This window comes from Phyllopteryx taeniolatus, chromosome 13 (genome assembly GCF_024500385.1).
Source record: "Phyllopteryx taeniolatus isolate TA_2022b chromosome 13, UOR_Ptae_1.2, whole genome shotgun sequence".
NCBI lineage: Eukaryota > Metazoa > Chordata > Actinopteri > Syngnathiformes > Syngnathidae > Phyllopteryx > Phyllopteryx taeniolatus.
Window position 1 is genome coordinate 13,626,869 of NC_084514.1, and position 20,092 is coordinate 13,646,960.

Sequence of the window (20,092 nt, forward strand, 5' to 3'; positions counted from 1 at the left end):
CAGACAGAACAAGACAAATGTTCCCTTTGTTAAACATATAACATTGATTCGTTTCCACTACCATGTACATTCACCAATCACAGCATGAGATACAACTGCACAATTCAATAAAACTGAGTTAGTCTAAAAGAAAATGTCAGGTCACCAAATCATGTCAAAGGAGACAGAGCAGTTTTATCAGACCTAGGCATTATTTCTCCATTAAAAGAAGAGCATTTGTGTTTATTGCTTTTCTGACTGGTTTTTGGCAGGAAACACATGGGGCTTATGACCTTCTACAGTGCTAGAAAAATATATTAGACCACCACCCAATGTAAGGGTTTTATTACAGCTGCTCTATATGATGGGCATTTTTTTTTGTGTTTTTTTTTTTCTTCTAAAATGTTTTTTTTTTAACTGTAATACATTGCTGTTTAGAATGTCCCTGTAAATTTAAAATAAATGTCTTCTAAATTTGACACACCACAGTGTAGCGTTTACTGGTTTAGGATAAAAACTTAATGAATTTGGAAACGAGATTAGCCGGAAGTGAGCGCCTGCGTTACTTCCGGTTTGGTACGATTTACGTTTAACATTAAAATCAAACTATTTTTGTCTCGTAAAGGGGCACCCCCTCTCTTTTTTAGATGTGTAAAATTTAGAGAAAAGGGATGAAAAACCGCGATCAGGCTCATAATCTAGAAGGCTGCTATTTTTATGAAATACAAGTTCTCTATGACAGCGGCTTCGTTATTAACTCAAAACACACACAAAACGCAACAAGAAGTGGAATTTTACAAAAGATTGAATTATATCTAAAGGGAAATCTACAGGGAAACAATATGGAGGGATATAACTCCAGAACAAAGGACAGACAAACTGGTGAAAGAAAGAAAAATTGATGAAAACGGAAATAGGACATCGTGTGTTGCTGGGCTAAAAATTAAAATGTGAGCGTGAAATGAGTGAATCATAGCGAGAGAGAGCAAAGTTGGTATTTGGTTGAAGCTGGCATTTTCCCCAAAATTATTAGGCACTAATTTTGTACATTCTGGCAACGATAGTTGTGCTACTCACAACCGTAGATCAGCTGGTATTTGGGGATGGTCTTTCTTCCACGCATCTCTGGAAGAAAACGAAGCAAGTTTGGTTGAAGAAGAAGATGCACAAAAATAAAACAAAAAGGCAGGAGAAGAAAAAGGGAAGTTTTTCATCATGCTCTCGGTGCGAGAATACGACCGTAGCTCTTCCTGCCTTTTGAGAGACCCGCTAGCAACTTCTGAGTGTTCACACTTGGTTTGGAGCGTACAGGGTACTTTTTTAGTAGCAGTTGCTCTGATTGCCTAGCGGTGACCCACGTAGGCCGGAAAGCCAAGTTTGCATCCCAGGTTCACGTTGGCAGAACCGCGTGTTCGAACAAACAAAGGGGAAGGGGGGGGTTGGCTGCGGCCAGCCCCCAAAGTGGATCGGAGTTTAGTCAGGACGAGCCAAGAAGCAAGACAAAAGAGCCCGAGAAGAGGCGGGAGTCAAAGGTTAAATACCCAGGAGGCGTGTCTAGGAGACGGGGGAAACTGGAGAAGACCACGCCCATCGACTTGAATTTTGGTCTACAATTTAGCCATAAAAATGGTGTAAAAATCATATATTAATATAAAATACTCCCAACTTTGTACTCTTTCTCATAGATCAAGCATATAGAATGATTGTTTCAACTTTAATCTTGGCAGATCAACTGCTTATTGTTCAATACAACATTTCGTACTGTTTGACTTCAAATCATGACAAACAGTTCTCTAAGTCTCGCAGCTGGACCTGTAAAGCCGAAGCTATGACCCAGACACCAAGGCATACATTTTGAATATTTCTGCAGAGTTTGTAAAATATCAAAACAGTTAAAGAAACTTCGAATGCGAGTCCACAGGTTTGCAGTAACTCTCAACCGCTAGCGGGTGTCGTCTGCGTTCCAGCAATGTTCCCAGTGGTTGAGAGGGTCCAACCTTATGGTCGCTCTATCAGTTCGAAAGAAAAAGAGTAGTCTTTGATGACTGGAACCCAGACTTGTCGTGGAGCTGTTAATTAGTTTAAGGTCCGGGTGAGATAAATTAGGCATCCTTGTGGTCGTCTTGCACAGCGGGGCAGCTTGGAAGAATGCAGATTATCAAATTGTTGGGGGGGGCGTTGGGGGGGTGTTGCAGTGGCAACCGGGCCATAGTCACTACAAAAGAGAAGAGTGTTATTAATGATCTTGTCAAATTTGAATGATTTAAAAAAAATCACCACGTATATAAAATGAGGCTTCAAAATCATGAAAAATCAAGCCTTTTTGTCCGGTCTCAGTTGTTGTGGGCGTGTCCACTCAATGTGCTGAAACCACCAACTGTCAATCAAATGATTCTACAACCCAAAAATTTTTTTATCTTTCTTATGTCTACACATAACTATATGTGTGAGCTGCAAAAAATATATCCACTTAAAGCCTCCAAGTGGCTGGAGTACATCTCACCGGGTCGTCGTGGGGCTTTTCCATGCACCCTGAGACAACGAGGCGCTCTTAAGCGACCACACCAGACAGAATCCTCGGTCCGCACGCTGGGTGCTAAGGCAGACTTTTTAAACATCCACCTTCCTCTCTATGTCGTGCACTCACTCAGCCCCAACAACGAGGCGCTCTAAAGCGGCCACACTAGCGCGAACCCCGTCAGTTAGGGCTTTTTTTTTCTCCCCTTCTTTTCTCCTCCTCATGTTTCCACCTTTCTCACCGCGGCTTGTGTGCACTCATAGCTGAACATGAGGCGCTCTAAAAGCAACCACACCAGCTTGAAGACCCGGTCCACACACTAGGTGTCAAATCGGACTTTTTTTCATCTCCCTTTCGTTTCATCTCCTAGCGCTTCCGCCTTTCACACCGTGACGTGCGCACCCTGACGGCCAACAACGAGGCACTCTAAAGTGGCCATGCCAGCAGACAATCTGAAGGGAAGATGCATCAGATAACTGCTGTTGCGAACGAAGGTGCTCAATTTTTATACAACTGAGGGAGCGGCGAATCATATCGGGCACCCAATTCATAACTTGGCGTCCCCAAAAAAATCAGGAAAACTGAAAGGGTGAAAAACAGTTTAACGTTACACAATTAAGTACTACAGAGTTCTCAGTATTTGTTTTCAACAATTATCTTCAATGTATATGTATAATGTAACCTAATATGATATAAGTCAAAATTATATAGAGAACAAAGGGTGGAACTAGATTCTTTTTTTTTTACTTCTTTTTAGTTCTTTTGAAAATGATTGTGGATGAAAGTTATTGCTGGTCCCCTTTCTTTTTTTCTTCTGTTATCTTTTCTGTTACAAGTTTATATCCAATAAAGCAATCAGTTGATCAATCAATCAATTTTGGAGCTAATTGCGCCGATTGCTTTCCGATGGAATTTGAAATCCAATTTTGAGTGAATGAGTTTTAAAAGAATTTCAGTGCGTATAACTTGTTATTATAGCACTGGTCAAGTCTTCTTTATTTTTTTCACCCTTTTTTATACGGGAGTTCACTTTGGAGTGTTACAGTCTTGGGAGCCATCTCCCTTCGTGGCAGAGTAAAAATGCTTAGGTTTCTTAGGGTGGGAATGGTTCTATGCATTTGGCTTATTGCACTGTACAAATGGAAGCGGGTACTTACAGTATGTGTGAGAAATGAACCCTGCCTCACTACAGTCGTGACAGGGTTATTTTGAAGGATTGTGAGGGCTGATCCGGTTTGTTTTGGGGAGTTGAAAAACCTGAGTAGACACATACAGTGTTATAAAATGACAGTTTAAATGCATGTCAATCACTCACAGTGGATACATTCCAAAGTAAAGAACCAGTGACACACTGAAACTGTACTGGAAAAAAGGACTGCATTTTCAAGATGATATACTGTAGTAGGCATATGGCAAAAATATAATAACAATTTGATTAAGATGATTTCTCTGACAAAAATAAATGGGCTTGATTGGAGGCTCTTGAAAGCCTCGCTGAGTGTGAGGCCCCCGCTAGATGCCAAGCTAAGCAAGCTGAAATTTGTAACTAGATATTAACAGTTTCAATATTCTAAAGTGAAAGCAAATAATAGAAAACTCATGTCAGCTACAGAGAAGCAAGATTCTGTCTCCAATTTAGCTGGGTATAATATCTATTTATAAAAGTCTGAAGGCATATTGGATAGAAGAAACATTCTGGACTTGATTATGTCTGTAAACGTTTTGGAGGTACTTATTTACTTTTTGGTCTGTCTCGCCGTTTTCACTGTCTGTCAACACAACGTTATGGGGAACACTTTTAGTGTTTGCTAGTTAGATGTCTTCCATGCAGAGAGTACAGAGGGGCGCTCTGATTATGTGGTTGACTAATGTTAAAGCTGCCTCCACCCTTCCACACTTTTGGCTCAAACCACCATGTTGAGCCTTGCGTGGGTCAAGGTTCGAGTTGTGTTAAGTGTAGTAGTAAATACAATTTTCTGGTGGTCTGCAAGCAACCACGGAGCAACATTCCTTGATGCCAATCCGATAAAGATTCATGCTGTAAAGATTTCCCTGACAGAGAAGAATGTGTTTTTGTAAAGTTGAGTCACTATAATCAACATGAATTCCTGCATAGTATAAAGCTCAAGGTCAGGTCATTTTAATTGGAGTGTCTATGTCTAGTATGGGGTGAAACGGCTTCAGCTCTACGCATCCAAATCTGAAAGTTTATCTATACAATACTTTCAGCCTCTTAGATGGAAGAACAGATTGTTTTTTCAGCATAGCATGTTTGTGGCAGGAACTCTAATGTTGCAGGAATGTACTTTGCCTTAGTACAAAAAGCAATGCAATTCAGAGAAAGTAAAAAGCTGACTGTTAATTTAAAAACTCTTATAGGGGGTAGATGCGCCAGGTCTTATCGATGGTTGCAGTAATGCTTATATTGCCGAAGTTCAGAATTTTATAGTTGCATTGTTATAGTGTAGGCACGGAGGAAGACTGGTTGCACATCTGCCTCACAGTTCTGGGGACCGGGGTTCAAATCCCCTCCCCGCCTGTGTGGAGTTTGCATGTTCTCCCTTTGCTCGGGTGGGTTTTCTCCGGGTACTCCGGTTTCCTCCCACATCCCGAAAACATGCGTGGTAGGTTGTAAATTGCCCTTAGGTGTGAATGTGTGTGTGAATGGTTGTTTGTTTATATGTGCCCTGCGATTGGCTGGCGACCAGTTCATGGTGTACCCCGCCTCTCGCCCGAAGATAGCTGGGATAGGCTCCGGCACGCCCGTGACCCTAGTGAGGATAAGTGGAACGGAAGATGAATGAATGAATGTTATACTGTAGCTGAACAGTAACTGTTTCACTGAAATTTAAGTGCAACATGAATAGCTTTTTTTTGTTTTAATTAGGAATAATTAAGTGACAAGATATGGATTTTTTTTTTTACTAACATTTTGCATTAGTAATATTTGAAAGGTAAAGTTAACAAGGAGAAGATGTTCATTATTTTAGTTTGCGTTAAAAATATCTTTTATTGATTGTTATTTTTCAAATATATGTATTTATTAAGGGTGGCATGGTGACCAACTGGTTAGCACATCCGCCTCACAGTTCTGAGGAACCAGGTTCAAATCCAGCCTCACCTGTGTGGAGTTTGCATGTTCTCCCCGTGCCTGCGTGGGTTTTCTCCGGATACTCCGGCTTCCACCCACATGCCAAAATAATGCATGATAGGTTGAAGAAGACTCCAAATTGCCCGTAGGTGTGAATGTGAGTGCCAATGGTTGTTTGTTTGTATGTGTCCTGCGATTGGCTGGCAACCAGTTCAGGGTGTACCCCGCCTTCTGCCCACAGTTAGCTGGGATTGGCTCCAGCATACCCGCGACCCTAGTGAGGCTCAGCGGTGTAGAAAATGGATGGACGGATGGATGTATTCATTAATTAATAGAATGAAAAACAATAAGCTAGAAATGAATAGACTGTGACAAAGTATGACATTTTCACAGCAATATTTTGATTTTGATAATAATAATAACAATAATAATTAATAATAATGCTTTCGGCATTACGTGTCCACCATATTTGTGAAGGGATTTGCAACAGGAAATGGTTTGCAATGTGTCACTGTTGCAATAACTGAAATATAGTCCAGTTAAAAATGTTATACTATAGTACCAAAATTTAACTTTTACAAAATTCTCATGAGTGGATGTAGAATAACGTCATCATCAGGGGAATAAAGATTGAGTTTTATTTCCGATCACAAACACAAATGTACATTGTGATTTTTACTTTTTTGTTGTTGAACCATTCAGGAACGAGTTCAGGAAGACTGCATTATTTGACTATTGTATGAAAATCTTGACATCATCACTTGGTTTCTAAAAATCAACCACTATACCAGATGACTCCTGACGTCTGACTCAATGAATCATCTCTTAGAGGTCGATTTGTCTCACTTACAAGCTGTTAATCTTTCCGAAAGTAGACAGGACTTTTCATTAGCTTGTTCCTTGTGCAACAGAATCCCCCAAATCAATGAGAAGTCTTTTTTAATGATGTATTCATTTTTTCACATTTGTCATTCTCTTAATTTGTCAAGGTTTGTTTCGAACCCTTCGCCTACAACCACATGACTGTACCACATCTCAATAAAACAAAAATGTACCTTGTGCTATTAGCTACAGTATATAACACCATTACTTACAGTATTTGTATGGAATATGGAGCTTTACTGCAACTTGAAATGGACAAAGTTTTGCTTCAGTAGACATTTTTACCGACGATGACCACTGACTCATGTCTGACTCACGCATTACTTAGGTTGATGGGCTTGAGCCTGTTAAGATTAGGACTTGAACGACTTTTTTATACCGACGATAGTCAAGTCGACATCGATTAATCAATGACGTCATTGGTATTTTTTTCAGTTGTCAACTCCCTGTGTGGTCGTTCGTCTCCAAACACAAAACCACTAGTTGCACTGGCCCCGCCCCATGACTCGTTCGTCCAATCACATTCAGACACGCGCTCATCCAATCACATTCAGATACTTTCATGGCCTCGCAGACAGTCAGAACTTGTAAAACTCTTAACACCTATTTACAGAACACAACTGTGGGGTCACTACTCTCTACAGTATATAATTACAATGCTGTGCAATAATGTATTGGAGTACATGGATTGTTGTAAGAAAGTAAGAAAGAGCTAAGCCGAAAGGCGAAGCTCTCAATTTACCGGTCGATCTTCGTTCCTACCCTCACCTATGGTCATCAGCTGTGGGTCGTGACCGAAAGAACAAGATCCCGGATACAAGCGGCCGAAATGAGTTTCCTCCGCAGGGTGTCCGGGCTCTCCCTTAGAGAGAGGGTGAGAAGCTCGGTCATCCGGGAGGATCTCAGAGTAGAGCCGCTGCTCCTCCGCATTGAGAGGAGCCAGATGAGGTGGCTGGGGCATCTGATTCGGATGCCTCCCGGACGCCTCCCTGGTGAAGTGTTCCGGGCATGTCCCACCGGGAGGAGACCCCAGGGACGACCCAGGACACGCTGGAGAGACTACATCCTTCGGCTGGCCTGGGAACGCCTCGGGATCCCCCCGGAAGAGCTGGATGAAGTGGCTGGGGAGAGGGAAGTCTGGGCGTCCCTGCTGAAGCTACTGCCCCCGCGACCCGACCCGGATAAGCGGTAGAGAATGGATGGATGGATGGATGGATTGTTGTAAGAGTTTTATAAGATCCTGTCTGGGAGACCTTGAAGGTATTTGAGTTTGATTTGTGAGATAAATGGGTACGGTACGGCGCGGTGGCTGACCGGTTAGCACATCTGCCTCACAGTTCTGAGGAACCAGGTTCAAATCCGGTTTCACCTGTGTGGAGTTTGCATGTTCTCCCCGTGTCTGCGTGGGTTTTCTCCGGGTACTCCGGTTTCCTCTCACATCTCAAAAACATGCACGATAGGTTGATGAAAGACTCTAAATAGCCCGTAGGTGCGAATGTTTTTTTTGCTGTTGCGATTGGCTGGCAACCAGTTCGGGTGTACCCTGCTTCTCGCCCGCAGGTAGCTGAGATAGGCCCCAGCATACCCGCAACCCTAGTGAGGATAAGCGGTGTAGAAAATGGAAGAATGGATATTTTACAGGGTGTCCATAAAAAGACTCTCTGATTTCTTGACGTTGTGATATCTAAACCAATTCAAATACAGTATATTGACAAAGATGGAATCCATTGATTCAACAATATTTGTTTTATTTAATCCTATGGCCCATAATACCTCAATACACTGTATGGCCTCTTCTTCTTTGAAACTTCTTTGGATTAACTGTTACTGGTCAACATTACCTGGAGTTGCTAATCAACTTGATGTGTCCACCTCTGTTGATGTTGGTGACTACCTTCTTCAGCAAAACGGTGCATCTCGCTGTCAGATTTCTCAATAAGCGCCTGAAAAACTGCAAGTGGCCTCCAATGTCAACACTGCAACTGGATTTCTTTATACTTATCCCCATGAGCTGAAAATTTGTTCGACTGAAGCATTACGCATGATCACTCCGAATATGCTGCAGAGAGTGGATAGAGATAGACTACAGAATCGATATTTGCGCTAATGCTTCCCTTTACTACATGGAACAGTATGAAATCATGCATCTGTAGATATTAAGTGTGAAATATTTTTTAAATGAAGTTACATCATATATCAGTTTTAAATCAGGAAGTGTTTTGTGGACACTGGGGATGTTATTATTATTATTATTATTATTATTGTTACTACCTATGTCAACTTAAATAAAGTCCAATCAATCCTGCTTGAGGTAGCTGAGATCAGTTCATCGTAGGACGTTTGTTTGCTTTTTGTCAGCACATTACCCGTCACAAACAGAAATGTTTTGACAGTTTTGTGCTTTTTGTGTTTTAGATTTGAACGTTTGATCTGATCTATTTGAAACTAATGATTGATCCCTGTATGGTTTTTCCCTAAAGTTAATTCTAGCCAGCTGGTGCTTTATCACTTATTCATTTTTTGTTCAGTCAAAGACACGATGTAAGGGATTCCTCGTGAGCTGTGCGACACAAGTTCTTCTCCAATGTCTGTCTAGTATTGTGAGGTCATGTCGTCTGCTTTATGTGCTTGTCTCGTGGTCACAGCAGTCACAAGCACCTATATGGTAAATGTCCTCATATACAGCGAATACCCACAGCCTGGATTTCTTTCCTTATGCTGAGTCTGGGAGGCGCATGTCAACATGATGACTGTAACGTTTTGGCCCTTTTCTAAATACTGTCTGACCTAACCGTAATGGCTAGTCAGGACAAACATATGGTCTGCTCATGTGTCAGTCCGTCAGCATTACCCACACGGTGCGAACAAAACATCAGAAGTCTTAACCCAAAACTCTGACTGACTTCCCTCTTTATGTTACAAATGTGTGTCTTCTGCTTAGATCAAATATATCTGACTACAGTGTACAGTAAGCAGTTACTCTTATATATGCAAAAGTTTTTAAGGGGTTGCAGCAATTCACTCCAGACTAATCTCGACCCACTCTCCAACAGCATTGAACTGCTATATTTTATGCATGTAAGTTCTTTTCTTTCAACTTAAGATATTAATTTTAACAACTTTCAGTCAGCACATATTGTTTAAAGTGACCAATGACTTGACTCCAGTATGCAGCAGTAGTCGAAAGCTTCATCCTTTTCTTGGACGGGATATATTATACTGTCGAAATATGTGCTAGCCTATTTTTGTATGAATTTGTTTATTTATTTATTTTTTAGTCTGATAGAAATTCCTCACCATCATTTTTGCTTCATAATTTATTCAAGGTGCACAAACTTATCACCAACAAAAAATGAATTGTTTTCCCACACTTCATTTTAGCCATTACATAACACTAAGATACCCTTTGAGCATGTTACTTGCCAAGGTACATTTGAAATATTTAAATCGTGCTAACGTTTCCAGTGTGACATCAAACAAGTGAAACAAATGACTGATGTTAAACGCCGCAACAGCAAACGTGAGCAGCGATCCCCTATATCTGCCATATTTTCAAATGACACCTTTTGTTCAGTACCTTCAATTATTGCAGTCCATTAAAACGGGGAAGTGACAGGTCTCGGTCAACCAATCTATGGCATCCGTTATGTCAAACTCCACCATATACAAACAAACCATGACCTACTGAGACTGGTACCCAAACAGATGTGTGCCCAAAGGTAGGACATGATTTGCTGAAATTTTTTTTTGGGGGGGGGGGCGGAGGGGAAAACCCACAAAAAATCAAACTATATTGTAATTTATGCACAGTGTTTATCACTATTTGACATTGTTAGGGGTTGGCAGAGGCCCATCTTCAATTGAATGTAATCCAAGCTATTATATCGTGAGTCCATTGTGTGCGTCAGGAAGTCAAATTGAACTGTTTTGCTAATTTTGAATTGAAAAGTGACAAGTACCATTTGTCTACCACTTAGAAACATGACAACTGTCTGGAGGCACTGCCAACCTGGCAGAAAGACGTTTGTGTGAGAGAGACCGACGGACTCTTTAATCAGCGTGATGACATAAGAGGCGCATAGTGGACCAGTCGTTCAGTCAGCACAGTTTGATCAACCTAATCACCAGGCAGCCAGACTCCATGCTACTGATTGGATTTACAAACGCTCCTTGTCATCGTCGTGTCATTAGCTTTTCGTTAGCTGTGGCCGCCTTGACGTGGAGCAGCAGGGAGCTGGCCTAAACACTGCAATCAGAGGATTAGCGAGCAGTCCCAGCAAAGCCTCATATGGATGCCTCAGGCTCTGCTTTAAAGAGGGAAAGTCCTGCCCTCACCATGTTTTAGCTCCATGTGGCCTGGGTGCTAACGGGACACAGGGAACGCCACGGCTGATTAGCGATGGAGATGATGAGAGGAAACATTTAGTCACTTCGGACACATGGGTGGTTTCCTGGAATCCAATCAAGTCAGGTCCATGGCTATTGCAATTTTAAAAGGAGGTATTCCATTGGGTGGGTGCAGGTCTGGGAATGGAGCCCAGAGTTGTAAGTTTAACTGGTGCATGCTAGGCTGTCGCTCTTTGTTCTCACTGCAGGAAAAAAAAAAAAAAAAAACTCTGTGACATGTGGAGATGGTTCATTTTCCTTATTAGATTTCATTTAGAAGTCAACTGGAATAACTGACAATCATCTTTTGCTGCCAAATATTACTTTTGTGAAGCATGACAGTATCATGTGTACAAGTGGGCTCTGGAGCTCCTTGACATGCAGGCTGAGAGTCGCCACGCCTTTGTTTCCTTACAATTAAAAGCCCAGCGGGCCTGCCAAGAACTTTCCAAGAGTTGTCTCGGGTCTGCAGAGAAAAGTGGCATGGACATTTGTCAGGAAACTAGCATCGGGCTTGCTGCTGGAATCTGGATGGATTCTGCGGTGAGTCAGATGGCGCTCGGGAAGCAGAACCCCTCTGAAGAGGGAAATTAATGCAAATTCAACATTTGTGGGGCCCTTTGAAGTCCTTTTGTACTTGAATGAGTCTGACAGAGCCTAGAATGACCCTGTAACACTAATGTATGGGGCTGAAAGGGACAGACACCGATGACGATCGGTGAAATGTTGGAAATACAAGAACAATACCCAATTACGCCTTTACAAATTGAATTGTGATTGACAAAGTCAGAAAGGTGTTCACTTAACAATCTGGCCATTATTGTGCTTGTAGTTTGCAGCAGTGTAGAACCGCACTGCATCACATTGAAAGGTGTTTATGGTTTGTTACCGTCTCCACTACACCAGAGTGGCAAAGTATTAGACCGTAACCACAATAAAATAATTTTGTCAAATCATCACCTCTTGATAATGTCAAGTCAGAACTGAGCATTATTATCTTTCTATTTACATATATCATTCATATTTTTAACAGATATTCTCAATTTGTATGTATTAATATTTATAATTCTAGTGTTGATATCAGGTGTGTAATGTCTATGCCAACATCCAAATCAATCATTTTAAAAAGATGATTTAATAATGCTCCATCCATCCATTCTCAATACCGCTTATCCCGTACAAGGTCACGGGCGGTGGAGCCTATCCCAGCTGACTTCGGGCAAAAGGCAGACAACACCCTGAACTGGTCTCCAGTCAGTTGCAGGGAACATACAGACACAGACAACCATTCACACCATCACTGAGTGGGAACTGAACCCACACTACCCGCACCGAAGTCAGGCGACTGTACTATTACACCATCAGTGACTCAGTAACACAGCTCTTGTACTGAATTTTGAGGTTACAGGTGGACGGACCTTCACGTCCCGCAACCTCAGAAACATGGGGCTTATTCTCAAAGGCAGGAATAAAAAGCGGAATTTCATGAGCAGTCGAATATCTACAAGAGCCAAAAGGAAATACCTTGACTGACATTCACTCCATTGACCAAAAATCAAATATCAACTCATTTTCAACTCATCTGTCTTTTTTTTTAACTGGTCTGTGCATCTTCCTTCTCTTATCTTTGCTTTTTAAGCTTTTCCTCCAGCAAGGGGAGGCCAAGCACAAAGGGGCATTGTCTGCTGGTAGAAATGTGGTTTACAGACTCCATTTTAATGACTTGGTGGTTGCTGAAAGCCCAGCGCACTTCCTAATATTCGGCTCACATGCGATTTCATTCAAGGAAAGACTGAGCTATGAAGGCCTTGTCTTTGTGCCCCCCCCCCACCCACCCACCCCTCTTCCCCTTTCTAGTGGCATAACTACATTTGTGTGGAATCTCTAGCGTTAGGAGAGTGGAGGCAGGCTGCGTTGCCAGTCAAATGTGTTTGGGTTGTCAGACTGAATGGCTTCCAGCACTGCGATCTGTCTCCTCTCCTCGTCAGTGAGAGCTGTTTGATCTGACAGAAAGACTCCATTAGAGACAGGAAAGTTCAACTGCTGGGAGGTTGGATGGCTACAGCAGCCCAGAGAGGAAAAGCTTTGCACACGCAGTCTGGTTGCAATCTTGGTGTCTATGACTGTGTGTCTATAAATGTCTCTGAGCATTACTGATCAGTAGGCTAGGTGTGTGTGTGTGTGTGTGTGTGTGTGCGTGCGTGTGTACCTGCGTGCATGTGTGTGGTTTTGTGCTGATGGAAGTTACTGTTTATTTCCACATACTTATATGCTTTATGGACAAATTGACAAGACACTCATCTTAATTGATGAACGATGACATTTTGGACAATTGCTTATATGGGCTTTCAGCTTTGTGGGAACAGTTGATGTAGGCCGATTTCTGTTCCAGCATGACTTTTAGTAAGAATTTGTCAGTCATGACCCTATCCTAATAAAACAAATTTGGAACGAACTAGAAAAGAGGCTTTGAATCATGCGCCCCCTCAGGTCCATCATCAGTGCCTCAACAGACACACTTCAAAATCTTGTAGAAAGTTTTCTCAGTAGAGTGGAAGCTGTCCTAGCTAGAGGGGAACCTACTCTAGATTTACTTGGATTTCCTCTTCCTGTTGATGTAATGGTGTAATGACCAGTTGTCTCAACACTTTGTCCACAGTGATATCATTTGGCGGCTTGCTGTTGAGGCACAGGGTGATGATGCGGCTGTTAATAGGGTTATTTGCCGAGCCAGTGTGATGTTTAAAGGTCAACCTGGATTATAGTCCCCCCCGCCACCACTGAACCCAAGTGTCAATTCAAGTCAGTGATGCCCTCAAATATGAAACATTTTGACAGGTGTCAAAGTGGTGCGAAAGGAGGCGATGGCTCGATAATGAATACATGCAATAGTTCAGCCGCGGACTCTCAGTGCTTGTGTTCCATTTCATGTGGCTTCAACTTCCACTAATCATGAGGAACTTTGACAAATATGACCCACTTCTCCAAGGGAAAAAAACATGAAAAAGGAGTGATACTTGTATAAGACGAGGTACGTTATAATGATCACCTGGTTTTTTTTGTGTCATAGTAGTAGCGTACTGTAGGTGTCTCGAGCCCATTTGTGTGGGGGGGCTCAAACGCCCCCTAGATGAATGAATGAATTCATTTTTTTGTGCGTATGTTCTTTTTAAACAAACTAGAAAAGTACCAAAAAAAACATACAGTACTTGGTTGAGACCTAACATTTTAACAACAAAAATACAGTAGGACCCACACCTCAAAAGTGGTTTATTCCACCCAATCCTTCCCACCGCTTGCTGACCGGACTCTGAGCGTGCTATCTACACAGAGCAATACGCTGCCTTGTCGTGATATCCAAACAGTGACGAAAGCCAGGTAGGCTTAAGGATATGTGGAACATTTCTTAACTTCTACCACTCAATACAAACACCACACTTTTATCGTTACCATTTCTCATTTTAGTTGCATGTAACCTTAGGTCACTGTTTATGTTGTTACGTAGGAGTTAGCTGACATTATTTTTGGTAGCTAGGAAACATTTCATGTGGTCACAGAAGGCACAAATGTCCTCTGTTTGAATTGAAATGAGGGGAAGTTATTTACTGTGTCATTTAGACTCTTTTGATATTTTTAAAGCCCAGGTGCTACTAAATAACTTACTAACTGGAAGCACATTAACAGTTTTACTCCTTTTAGGACAGAGAGAGAGAGAGAGAGAGGAGCAAAGAAAGGATTTAATACAACCCCAATTCCAATGAAGTTGGGACGTTGTGTTAAACAGAAATAAAAACAGAATACAGTGATTTGCAAATCATGTTCAACCTGTATTTAATTGAATACACTACACAGAGAAGATATTTAATGTTCAAACTGATAAACTTGATTGTTTTTAGCAAATAATCATTAACCCAGAGTTTTATGGCTGCAACATGTTCCAAAAAAGCTGGGACAGGTGTCAAAAAAGACTGAGAAAGTTGAGGAATGCTCATCAAATACCTGTTTGGAACATCCCACAGGTGAACAGGATCATTGGGAACAGGTGGGTGCCATGGTTGGGTATAAAAGGACCTTCCCTGAATTGCTCAGTCATTCACAAGTAAAGATGGGGCGAGGTTCACCTCTTTGTGAACAAGTGCGTGGGAAAATAGTCAAACAGTTTAAGGACAATGTTCCTCAACATACTATTGCAAGGAATTTAGGGATTTCATCATCTACGGTCCATAATATCATCAAAAGTTTCATAGAATCTGGAGAAATCACTGCATGTAAGCGGCAAGCCTGAAAACCAACATTGAATGCCCGTGACCTTCGATCCCTCAGGCGGCACTGCATCAAAAACCGACATCAATGTGTAAGGGATATCATCACATGGGCTCAGGAACACTTCAGAAAACCAATGTCAGTAAATCCAGTTCGGCGCTACATCCGTAAGTGCAACTTGAAACTCTACTATGCAAAGCAAAAGCCATTTATCAACAACACCCAGAAACGCCGCCGGCTTCTTTGGGCCTGAGGTCATCTAAGATGGACTGACGCAAAGTGGAAAAGTGTTCTGTGGTCCGACGAGTCCACATTTCAAATTGTTTTTGGAAATTGTGGACGTCATGTCCTCCGGGCCAAATAGGAAAAGAATCATCCGGACTGTTATGGACGCAAAGTTCAAAAGCCAGCATCTGTGATGGTATGGGGCTGTGTTAGTGCCAATGGCAGGGGTAACTTACACATCTGTGAAGGCACCATTAACGCTGAAAGGTACATACAGGTTTTGGAGAAATATATGCTGCCATCCAAGTGTCTTTGTCATGGACGCCCCTGCTTATTTCAGCAAGACAATGCCAAACCACATTCTGCACGTGTTACAACAGCGTGGCTTCGTAGTAGAAGAGTGCGGGTACGAGTCCTCAATTAGTGTCCTCAGTTCCCAAACGTTTATTGAATGTTGTTAAAAGAAAAGATGATGGAACACAGTGGTAAACATGACCCGGTCCCAGCTTTTTTGGAACGTGTTGCAGCCATAAAATTCTAAGTTAATGATTATTTGCTAAAAACAATAAAGTGTATCAGTTTGAACATTAAATATCTTGTCTTTGTAGTGTATTCAATTAAATGTAGGTTGAACATGATTTGCAAATCATTGTATTCTGTTTTTATTTATGTTTAACACAACGTCCCAACTTCATTGGAATTGGGCTTGTAGATTATTGCCGGTATTGTCTTCACAAAAGTCCATCCATCCATTTTCTGTACCACTTATCCTCACCAGGGTCACGGCTGCTGGAGCCTATCCCAGCTCTCTTCGGGAGGGGGGCAGGGTATACCCTAAACCGGTCGCCAGCCAATCGCAGGGCACATACAAACAAACAACCATACACACTCACATTCACACCTACGGGCAATTTAGAGTCTTCAATCAACCTACCACGCATGTTTTTGGGATGTGGGAGGAAACCGGAGTACCCGGAAAAAACCTACCCAGGCACGGGGAGAACATGCAAACTCCACACAGGCGGGGAGGGGATTTGAACCCCGGTCCCCAGAACTGTGAGGCAGATGTGCTAACCAGTCGCCCACCGTGCCGGCTTCACAAAAGTCTTATGAAGTTCCCCAAAATAAGTCCAAGTTCCATTTTTGTTATTAGCAGTAGTCACTACAGAGAGAGATGGTTTACTCCAGAAAAAAAATGCATATTGATCATGTGTAAGTGGAGATGCTGTATTAAAATGAGTTGTCTTTCCCCAAAAATGAGTAGGGTTACAATATGTTGGTTTTAAAGAAGCAATCAATTTCTCCTTTGAAGTGGCTCAACATCACTCATTCATTCATTCATCTCCCGTTCCCCTTCTCCTCACTCGGGTCGCGGGCGAGCTGGAGCCTATCTCAGCTATCTTCGGGCGAGAGGCGGGGTACACCCTGAATTGGTCGCCAGCCAATCACAGCGCACATATAAACAAACCACCAGCCGCATACACATTCACACCTAAGGGTCATTTAGAGTACTCAATCAGCCTACCACGCATGTCTTTGGGATGTGGGATGAAACCCGAGTGCCCGGAGAAAACCCACGCAGGCGCGGGGAGAACATGCAAACTCCACACAGGCGGGGCCGGGATTTGAACCCCGGACTCAACATCAAAATAAGCTTTATCGGATTTGATGGTTTAGTCACAGACTTTGCCAAAGAATGTTATGCTTTCCTTTCATAAATGTGAAAAGGAAGTTACATTGAAATGTACAAACTAATGAAATGTATCTTGCCTGGCGGGGAGCTCAGCACCCCTAACCGCTGATGCTGATCCTAGAATCGCCCCTGGCATACAGTAGCTGTTTAAAGTTTCAAGTGAGAAGGCAAGTGTGAAGCACCATTCAAACATCCGTCCCCTGATCTTTGTGTGGGAGCTGGAACCTGGCACTCGGGCTGCGTGGCAGTTAAACTGTCACTGGCAGGAACTGTACACATTTGGTGAAGGTGAATGCAACATGGCTGTGCTGCAGGTATGTGTGTGTGTGTGTCTGTGTGTGTGTCTGACTGTCTATCTGTGTGAGTGCACCCACCAATCCCCAGTTTGTCACAATAAAACAGTTACTTGTCTCTGTTAGTCTCTCTGGCTTTCGGCCATCCTGAGAAGTAGACTCCAAAATTTTCATTGGACACATTCGGCAAAGTCAGAGTGAGTCAGGATCCTGTGTGGCGTGAGGGTGTTTATGTGTAGGGAGGTGGGGGTGCTGTCACTTTGGCAACACAACTGCACATATTGCAGCGATTACCACAGCGGAAAAATGTTTTTCTGCAACATGCAATTACTACAGATTACAGATTGCCGTCCTTGCATCAGAAGCTCTCGCCAGCAAAGGAGAAACACTGCATGTGTGTGTGTGTGTGTGTGTGCGTGCGTGTGTGTGTCACACACAAATACACAAACAGACAAAGAGACAAAGAAAGATGAGAAATGATTATAGCTTGCATGAAAAACCACAGCTGAAAAAAATTGGGGACTTGATGTATTTATGGTAGTCATTTAAATGTTAAAGTTATATAGATTCTCACAGTCTCAATAAATACACTGCAAAAAATACATTCTGTCCTTCACAAAAGAAATGGGGTTATTTTCATTTTAAAACACATCTTCTGTGTGTTGCGCACAAGTCCACAAGTCGGAATCAAATGAATTTTGGACTTACTGTAATATTCAGTTCCGGGTTACAAACCAACGTTGATGCCAAATAGCTTCCCCCACTTTAAACAATATAGATGGAAAAGCAGTGGCCGCAGTAAGGCGGGTCCTTATTTACAAACCCACCAGATCAAAAGTCTGCCCAAAGTGCTCCTATAATAGCACGGGGGCCTTTTGGTGAGCTTATACTCCAATGCTACTTTTAGTAGGTTTCCAAAGAATAAACAGGCCCAGCAACCACATCACAGACCGCTAACTGTCATCATTGGGTGAGTGTACCCGATGGATGATGTGAGGGTGGAGCCACCGTGACACGCTGAGAGGGGGGAGGTGAGGTTGGGTTAATGAGGGCTGCCCAATATCGGAGGGTATCTCATTATACAGATTATGGTTGTTTATTTAGAAGCTTAATTGCAGATAAAACAACACTAAACCTGCACTATGTAAAGGACTACCGTATTCTATATGAATATCTTTACATGATTTGAATTCATTCCAATGTGGATCAATAGTAATATTTCAAGAGAAACGTCATATTTGTTTTTACTATTCAACAGTACTGTGTATATATGTATATGTATATGTATATGTATATATATATATATATATATATATCCAAACCCATTTTCCAATGCTTGTTAATTGCACTTACTTTGTATGGTTTGGAAAATCCGGGTCATTACGCAACAACATTTGAAAAAACAAAATTACATTTCACAAAACACAGCAATGATGTCAACCCCACATGCCCATTTAGAAATGTGGCACCGTCATGCCAGCACTGCCTTGTTCACTGTCTGCCAGTGCTTAATTTAGTGCTTAATTTTGTATGCTGTCAACACTGTTGCATTGTAGGATAGTATGCTACTGTTCTAGCTAGTATAATCATTTACCAGAAATGCCTTCCGTTCACATATTCAATTCAGACATGGTTAAATTACACATAATGTGTTGGATACTGTGTGTGACTACTAAGAGAGGTTTTAGGCAAAATGCCTACATAATTTCTGCACGTACTTCTACGACATACACGACAGCTATCTATTACAATCATATATGCATATCGCTGGCGTCGAGTCATTAACATTGCATCTTCAAAAAGAGCAAGCCATATTCAACACTTTAGATTGGTCAATAATTTCAAAACAAAATTTAAAACACAAAAATAAACTGAGCCGACCCACACGGGGACTGAGTCTGACCAATAGGATCGATTTGTGGGGGGGAAAAAATATGAAATGACCAAATTTAGTCAAAGGAAGTTTCAGCTTGACAGTGACAATATGCTTTTGTCCTTTCTAGGGCACTTTTGGTTAACATTTCAAGTACAATAACATGATTATGATTAATATTATTGGTTGTGGTTAGTTAGTATTTTATTCAGTAATAAAATATGCAATAATATTAATATGTCATTATCATATTTTATTTTATTTACTGTGGTTCTATTCATTCCTTTTTTTTTCATTTTTCATTATAGTTGTGGCTGATTTGAAGGAATAAATCATTTGTGTTGCGCAATGAGGCATACAAGGTCCCCTTTGGACAGCTGCTGATGTTTCAAATCCTTGTCCTTTCCAGATAAAGAGGAAGATAATAATATAGAAAATGTAAGTATTTTGCTTTGTTTTTTTGTGTGTTTTTCATTGAGACAAATAGCTATGGCCATGCTATAATGTTTTGCAGAGCAAGTTAATGGTATTCTCCTATTAACAGCAAAATTGCAGAGAGTCAAGCATTCACGCAATAACATGTTAGATACACAGCAACATGTTTAGCACATTCAAAATTAAGCCCTTAAAAATCAATTTACCGAAATATAAACATAGGTGGAGTTGTCCCCCAACAGCCATTATTTTGCTCAATTGATTCAGGAGGCTTTAATAAGCCCTCGGCTCCACTCTGCACCTTTTATAGAACGTAAGGAGTGTATTAAAGATGCATGAGGCCGATGGGCTCAATGTCTGCTCCAGTGTTTGTCTCATCCCAATTCGTCAGGCTTCCAGTTTATTTAGCTGCCACGTTTGGAGACGTCAACAACATATGCAGTACATATATACA

The 20,092-nt window shown here is 41.7% G+C and overlaps 1 protein-coding gene and 1 long non-coding RNA gene across 6 annotated transcripts in view; one reads left to right on the top strand and one right to left on the bottom strand.

Annotated features, from left to right (window-relative positions):
- Positions 1-20,092, top strand: part of runx3 (RUNX family transcription factor 3) — a 65,888-nt gene that overhangs the window by 3,374 nt on the left and 42,422 nt on the right. The window lies entirely within an intron of this gene.
- Positions 1,131-18,334, bottom strand: LOC133487909 (uncharacterized). Its single transcript, XR_009791504.1, has 3 exons — positions 18,039-18,334; positions 3,655-3,754; positions 1,131-2,194 (listed from the first exon to the last, which is right to left on the bottom strand). It is a non-coding gene; the product is annotated as an uncharacterized LOC133487909 (long non-coding RNA).